Source organism: Setaria italica, chromosome II (assembly GCF_000263155.2).
Source record: "Setaria italica strain Yugu1 chromosome II, Setaria_italica_v2.0, whole genome shotgun sequence".
Taxonomy (NCBI): Eukaryota; Viridiplantae; Streptophyta; class Magnoliopsida; order Poales; family Poaceae; genus Setaria; species Setaria italica.
In genome coordinates, this window is record NC_028451.1 from 30,289,298 (window position 1) to 30,297,182 (window position 7,885).

General features: G+C 45.4%; 1 non-coding gene across 1 annotated transcript; it reads right to left on the reverse strand.

Moving 5' to 3' along the window:
- Positions 1 to 7,534: 7,534 nt before the first annotated feature.
- On the reverse strand, positions 7,535 to 7,608 carry TRNAI-AAU. Its single transcript has one exon. It is a non-coding gene; the product is annotated as a tRNA-Ile (tRNA).
- Positions 7,609 to 7,885: the final 277 nt, after the last annotated feature.

Genomic DNA, 7,885 nt, shown 5'->3' on the forward strand with positions numbered 1-7,885 from the left:
GAAGGGCCTTGATGTTGTAGAAGGCCTTATAGGGCCGGTTCATCCAGTCTCCCTTTCTCTCCCTTTCCGGAAGCCCATTAACTCCATAGCACCGTTTCAAAAAAAAAAAAACTCCATAGCACGACCCATTTCAGAACTGCATACTGTATCCAGCTTCAGGGTTTTGCTAAAAGAAAAATCCAACTTCAGGGTGAAACCTAATATTTGAAAGTTCAGATATAATTCATCTCAAAATTATAACACATGTGAATGCTCCGTCAAAACTTATTGAATTGTGTTTCTTCGCTATCTCGAAGTACTCGGAGAAAAGATGTCGGATTTTTGCTTTCTTCCTTTTGCTACTAGTGTTTTATCCTTTGTTTTTAAATAAAAGTAGTGTTTCATCTTGAAATGCTATTCTTCAAACCATTCAAACAAGTATCAACTTGCACTAAAGAGGAATTATCAACTTATTATAACCACGTACCGACTTTTGTACTACTCTCTCCGTTCTAAATTGTAGGTTATTTTGAATTTTAGGTTCATAAATATTTGTATGCATCTAAACATACACTATATAAACATATATGAATCTAGAAAAAATATACACTACTAAACTCCTTTCCCATTGTCTGACATTTGTAAATGTATTGAAGGGATCTTCCCGAGTCCCTTGTAACTGGCTCTACGAATGATGCATGTCTGCTGCAAACTAACACGCATGCCGACGCAGTTACAAGACCTGAGTAGCAGCGCTGGCTGCATCACGGCAGTTGGTATAATTTGGTAGACCTTGGTCTGTTCGCTTCAGCTTATTCAGTCAGCTTATAAACTACCAAATAGTATTTTCCTCTCACAACAAATCAGCCGTTTCAGCTTTTCAGCTAGCTTATAAGCTGAAGCGAACAGGCCTAGTCCATCCCAGAAAACGCCATCTCCAGATCTCCTTCAGCAATGTCAACCACATTCTTGTTGTGTTATTGTCTGCTACTAGAAGCTGGGGGGAATAATATCGAGTGACGCCAGCCGCAATCTGGCGGCGAGATCTCGTGATCTGACCACCGCAGGAGCCGGCCGGGGACGATGAACCTCGCCTGCTGCTTGTGCCGGACGGCTCCGGCACCGGGATTATCAAAAGCCGGCAGCCGCCGCCGTGTCTCCCGAGCCACTGTGCAGTGGTCAGGAAGGGGCCTCGCCTGGCCCAATCGGACGCCGCCATCGTATCAACGACCGGGTCTGACCGGGGGAGATTGGTTTCTGAGGGCAGAATGATTAGCGAGCCCTGTTTAATTGCGCTTAACCCGAGTTCAGAACCCTTCGTTGCTAGTAGTAGAATTAGTAACTAATCACAACCACCTGAAGTAGTATAACGTATCTATATAGAAGAAGGGTAATTAGCCAGCTGCTATATGCTCGTACTCCATAATTGATGATGCCTTCCAGGGGTTGGATTTGGTGATGGTGGTTGTCCTTCCGTGCAAGCCTCGGTGTGACGGTGTCTAAACACTGCATGCATGCTTCGTCTGTTTCGTTCGATCACGATCACGACTGTCGTGTTTCTTCCGATGCTATCATCATTTTCAGAAGCCTAATGACGCCAAACAAGGACCGTACATTGGTTTCAGGCTTTCGGCTATGCTCGGTCCGTGAACCACTCCGAGTTGCTAATTCAAATTTTGCGCACCTTCGACGGTGTGAAGGAATGCTTGCTAACTAGTACTATTTTCTTGCAAGTTGCAACTGCAGATTAATATAATTATTCTGTTTCTGCAGAATCTTTTGACACGCACAAGTGCATTTCTTCCGGAGCAGATGCAACCATTAGTAAGATGCAAGAGCTGTGCTAACGAAAGAGTGGCGGCTCATGCATAGCTCTGAACCGTACCTCGAGATCAAAATAGATCAGCTGATGATAAAATCTTGAGATCGAGGGCTTGCACTGATGCACATAACCATCGAGATCCATGATGCATATACACACCATGCATCCAGAGGGGACGGTGTTGTAAAGTGTTTTGTGGGCGACAACATTTGTCCATCTTTGAACTAGTCGCCTGACACTCTAATTTAATTTAGTCTCCTAACTAGACGGTGTGTCGTGAAGTCACGCAAGTTGAGATTTAACAAGCGCTCTAAGGTGATCCAAGCAGAATTAGGTTGCAGGGGCTATCTTAATCCACAACAACCAGCCTTAACCACTAATCTGTCTAGAGCTCTTTCACGATACATAATACTACCTTGTACTACTGTTTGAAAAGGACTTGTATGTAAGGATCCGACGGTTGAGATTAATTGTATACTACTAAAACCTTAAGTTGTAGTATATGTAGTATGTATGAGTAGTAGGTGTAGTATAGGGATACGATTGGAATATGTAAAATGGCATTCTTGGAGATCGACGAGCGCCGCAGCGTGCGGGCGGTGGCGGCAGCCGAGCGCGACGGAGCAGAGGTTTCAGGATCATTCGAGGCTCGATGTCAGGGCCCGGCAGTGATTTCTGGACGGGCAAGGTCAAGGACAGGAGAATCGGGCAGCATTTTTTTCGTACATCGACGATGAGGTCGTCGAGGACGGAGAGCACGGGGCCCTCGCGGAAGTCGATCTTGTGGGCAACCGGCGACGTCAGGCTTCTCGATGCAGGGCAGGTTGAGCTCGTAGTTCTCACGATTGATGTCCATGGCCAAGATCTGCCATTCCAAGTCGAACCTGAAAAGAAAAATCAGCATTCTTTTCCATCAGTGGACCGCTGCTGCTGCTGCAATCCCAGAACAAGGAGGCAGATCTGGGAAGAAACAAAAGGAACGAATTTCAGATCTGACCAAGCTTGATTCGCATCGAACAAAGGCACACAGCAAAAAAATTCCTGAATAATATATATTGTGCTAATTACAATTTTACCCATATCGAAAAATAGCCTATACTCTATAGATCCACCTGGTAGTATTGTGTATCGTAAAAGAACTCATAAATTAACGCGGCCATCAGGACCCAAATTAGTCATACCAACCTCTCTCCGCGTATATATACAATGTCTACTACAGTCTACATATGTATAAAAATCCTATTGAAAATTGTAGAAAAACGACCTTCCATCCAACTACAAAGGTCTCAATCATTTTTGGACCTAGGACCAAGGGGGTGTTTGGGAGCACTCCACTCCAGGAAAAATTGCTTCACTCCACCAACTCCAAAAATTTTGCAGCCAAACGCGTTTAGCTCCAGCAACTCCGGCTCCAGGAAAAAGGTGGAGCAGGGGGTAGATCCATGTTTTTTATGGAGTACCTCAAGAGGTGCTTCAAAAACCTCCTTTTCAGACCTCCTCATGGAGTTGGGGTTATTTACCCACCATTGCCACTGGTTACACAAGTTACCAGTTTGTTTCTAATTTTTCTATCTCCTCCCTCGTCTTCGTTTCCTTCTCCCACGGGCACCCTCCCTCGTCTCTGTTTCCTTCTCCCACGAGCTCCCCCGCGGCGGCACGGCCGGGGCGAGCTCCCCCGCGGCGGTGCGGCCGGGGCGTAGGCTGGCCGGGGCGAGCTCCCCTGGGCAGCGCGTGCGGCTTGCAGGAGGCCGGCCGAGCTCAAGCTCCGTGCTGCTGCTCTTGCGATGTGCAAACAGGAAGAAAGATGAATTGCTTGCTCGTGTAGATGAGATGGTGTTTGAGTTGTGATTGGTTCTCGTCGTCATTTATGATTGATGATCAAGATTGTTCTACATTTCTGATTGATGAGCAAGATTGTTCTACATTTTGCATGATAATTTCTTGTAATACATGTAGCACTGTCTAAAACTGAGAAGAGAAGAGGAGAGGAGAGAGAGGAAGAAGAGAGGAGAAAATAGAAGAGTATGACATGTGGGTCCGTTCACAAAGGGTAAAATAGACCATTCACAACAAGTGCTCATATTTTTGGAGCTGGAGCACTGCCATTAGCCAAACACGTGCAACAGCTCCATGTTTTTTTTGGAGTTGGTGGAGTGGAGCTAGGAAAGTGTGGAGCTGGTGGAGTGGAGCTGGTTTTTCTGGAGTGAAGTGCTCCCAAACAGGCCCTAAAAGAGTTTTAGTCCCGAATCTAAATCTTGTAGTCTGTTGAATCCCTTTTAATTCCGATTGGTGGTCCCAACCGGAACTAAAGTGGAGCTTTTAGTCCTAGTTGGAGCCACCAATCGGAACTAAATATTTTCACGCGCCCCCCCTCTCTCCACCTTATCTTCTCTCCTCCTCTCCCTTTCTCCCTTATCTCTTCTCCTATCTCCAGACGCACAGGCAACAGCCTTTCTCTTCTTCCTTATCTTCTCTCCTCCTCCTCTCCCTTACAGGCGGAGCGGTGGGGGGCACAAGCGGGCAGCCTGCTAGTGGCGGCGGGAGCGGCGGGCGGCCAGGCCTTTGGCCGGGGCGCAGCTCCCTACGGCCGACGCGGTCCAGGCCGGCCTCCGGCAGGCGAGCGGGCGTGGCTCCCGGCGGCTGGCGTGGTGTCGGCGGACTTAGGCCTGGCATGGTTGAGGTGGAGCTGCAAGGGGTAGTGGCAGTAGCAGGCAGGACGGCGGGCGTGGCCTTTTTTTTATTTTTTTGAACATTTTTAGTCCTAGTACCAACTGGGACTAAAGAGGGGGGCCTTTAGTCTCGAAAGATTAATCCCGGTTGGATTTTCAAGACCTATACGTCTCTCTAATCAGAACTAATGCTCAGTTTTCTACCAGTGTTAGATACACCTGAGATACAAAGAGTCCAACCCTTGAATCATTGATATATCATGTGTATATATGAGAACGTCTCGGCACCAAGTTATTGAAATTTCAGAAACAATATCTGTCCTGTGGAAGGCGTCGTCGTCCCAGCTACAACTTCGGGACGTAGCAACCCCACTTCTATTGAGGTTAGTGTTTGGGGTTGGAGAGTTGGAGAGAAGCCATGGGTAGCACCGTGGCAATGCTGGTGGCACCCAAGCAGTAGTAGTAGCAGATAGCAGTAGGCAGTGCTAGCGAAGGGATGACCAAGCACCTCCCAGGGTCAGTGGCGTAGCAAGGGTTTCAAGTTAGGTGGTCCAGCTTAACATTTTCTTTAACACTACAAAGAGATATGTAATATCTCTCCACTCCTTTGCACGGTTAGAGAGGACGAACGTGCATGCTGATGCAGAACAACGAAGGAGCGATGCTTCTATTTATGGATCGGAACATCAGAATAGGATGGAATGGGCTTGGGCTAGATTTCTAGGGTGGTTCCTAGCCCATGGGGACCACCCTCTAGCTCCGCCCCTGCCCGGAATTTTAGTGGCGTGAAGATGTGGGACGATGATCCGGTGCAGTACTACACCGAAGCATGGCGCAAAGATGTGGAGGAGAGTATGGAAAGGTGGAGCGAGAGCGAGTGAAGGATGTTGGGAGAAACCTAGCTTTAATTAAGTAATTGACAAGCAATTCTATTCGACCGATTTTTCTTTATCGAAATTCAAAAAAATATACAAATTTGTTGATTGGTTGTATATAGACCTTTTTAAAAAATAAGAGGATATACCTCAAATATTTTGTTGGGTAGTTGTGAAAACAATATCGGTAATGCTAAATAACAGATGTCCAGAATCTTACAAAAATCGGACGCTCGACATATGTTGCAATAGTTAAGTATCGATGTTGCAACTATTATTTCTGCATGTTTCACAGTGAATGTTGCATGAAACATAGTGTGGATGTTGCGGCGGGAATTTTCTATCCCAGAGTTGAACGACATAGCCATTTTTACCGATTATTTTTTCATGTTACAAACAGTAACCACTAATGTTGCACTAGGTGGTTTTTAATGTTGCAACGGAGCGTCTGATGGAAAAAATTCTATCGGACGAATATATAAGTTCAATGCTAAAAAGAGATAACATGATGAACGGATTTATCCGTGCTAGCCATTTAAGTAGTTCCAAGATATTTTTACAAAACCTTTGTAGGAATTGGTATGGATCCCCCACCAAGTGTTTGGAGGTTAATTAAATAAAAATTGATGTATTTACTGAAATATTATGTTTGCAGAATGGATCTTACTAACAAGTCATCCTAAGAATTTTAGGAAAAATAACAATAAAATGACCTCGATTGACCTTATTAATTAGTCATATTTGACGCTAGCTAATTGACTGTTGCATGCCTACATGCACATGCACATGCACACATGCCAATAACAACTTGTTTTTGAGATAAATTTTGAACCGCAAAATGCCTTATTTTTTTGGACGGAGGGAATATGCTAGTTCATTCAATAACATAAACTAAAAACTATAGTATTTAGTTGCTATGATCTGGTCTTCTCTTGCGTTGCCACCTCGCAGGAGACATATATAGAAGTGCTATAAATCGAGAGGGAACGGGGAGGTGACGCGGGTCATTTATTTGTCATTCATTTGTGAAAAAGTCACGATTGCCACAGGGTCCAAAACTACTTGCAAAATCAGCCAAGGATGAAATCTGCACCGGCATACTGCAACGGCTGGAGAACTAAATCCAATAATTGGAGATAACATAGATTCCCCCCTTGGCAATTGGCATTCCAAGCTAAATACATGGATGCCGGTAGGTCCCATCCATACCTCTGAACTTCAGAATAGCACACATGCATGACGAAACAATTCTAGAAGATGATCAAGAATTGCCTAACGTCATATATTTAGGAACAGATGAAGTATATCATTATATGTAATTCAGAATATATACAGACAGATACATTGTACAGGTACATACACAAGGGTGGACTCAATACGTCTGAAGAAACAGACGTAATAACGCAAATAGTAGTACATACAGTAGCACGTATATGTACATGCATGGCAACAAATCGACAACGACCACTACGGAACTCCGCACATACCGGCTGAACTAACCATGTGGCTCACAACATGCCGCTCACTAATCATTGTGTGGTTGACATGTGGGACCTCGGCTCACGTGTCTTTAACTGTCAAAGAACCACCCAGGAGCATTCCACACTACTAGCCTGACCGCCTGGTCGTGCATGGACAGATGGACTCGCGTTGTATTATTGTTGCGGAGCTAGCTTACAATTTGGAACTTGGCACCAGAATTCACAAAGTCCTGAAGGAAAGGAAAGCCCTCGTAGTCGAGCAGCTGCGGCAGCCGATCAAATGTGTCTGAGCTCAGCTCATCGCAGAGCAGCGATGCTTGTGGCAGTGGTTCCGAGCATGTTCAGTTCAGCTTATAAGCCGCTGAAACGAACAAACCTCTGATGATGATACTGGTGTCGCTGCCGATGCATGGTCCGACACCGAATAGTCGTCGTTGATCCTTGTGTGCTCACTTAATTGTCGGCCGATCGTCTTCCCTGCTAAGTCCACACACGTAACGTATTACTCTGTATATACCGGATGCTGTTTTTTGTAGGGAACTCGGAATGTTGCTTCTGGCGGGCCAGCAGCTTTGAACCAAAGGAGATTAGTCCCGCAAAAATCAGAGCAAAGAGTACTGGGCTTGGAAAGGTTTCATGGGCCCTGGAATGTAGGCCTGTGGGTCGGTAAAAAGACAAAGAATGAAAGCACAAACAGACAAAAGAAAATGGCCCATGCAGGTCTCGAACCTGCGACCTTCGCGTTATTAGCACGACGCTCTAACCAACTGAGCTAATAGGCCAGGTTGTTATAATTCTTACATTTCAATAAGTATACAAGGATGCATGTCCATCCCTAGCCCGCGCAACGAAAAGGAGTAAATCTTGGGCCTTCCTGCCATAGCTGATTTATATTTACTAGTACCATGTTTCTCTAGTAAATGAGACCAACGACTTAATAAAAATAAAAAAGGATTTCATCAGGATATTTACGTAGAGATGATGATCACGGTTGGGGAAAACGCCTTCAGCATCAGGTCCAAACCTCCCTTTAGTACCAGTTGGGGAGACCAACTGGTA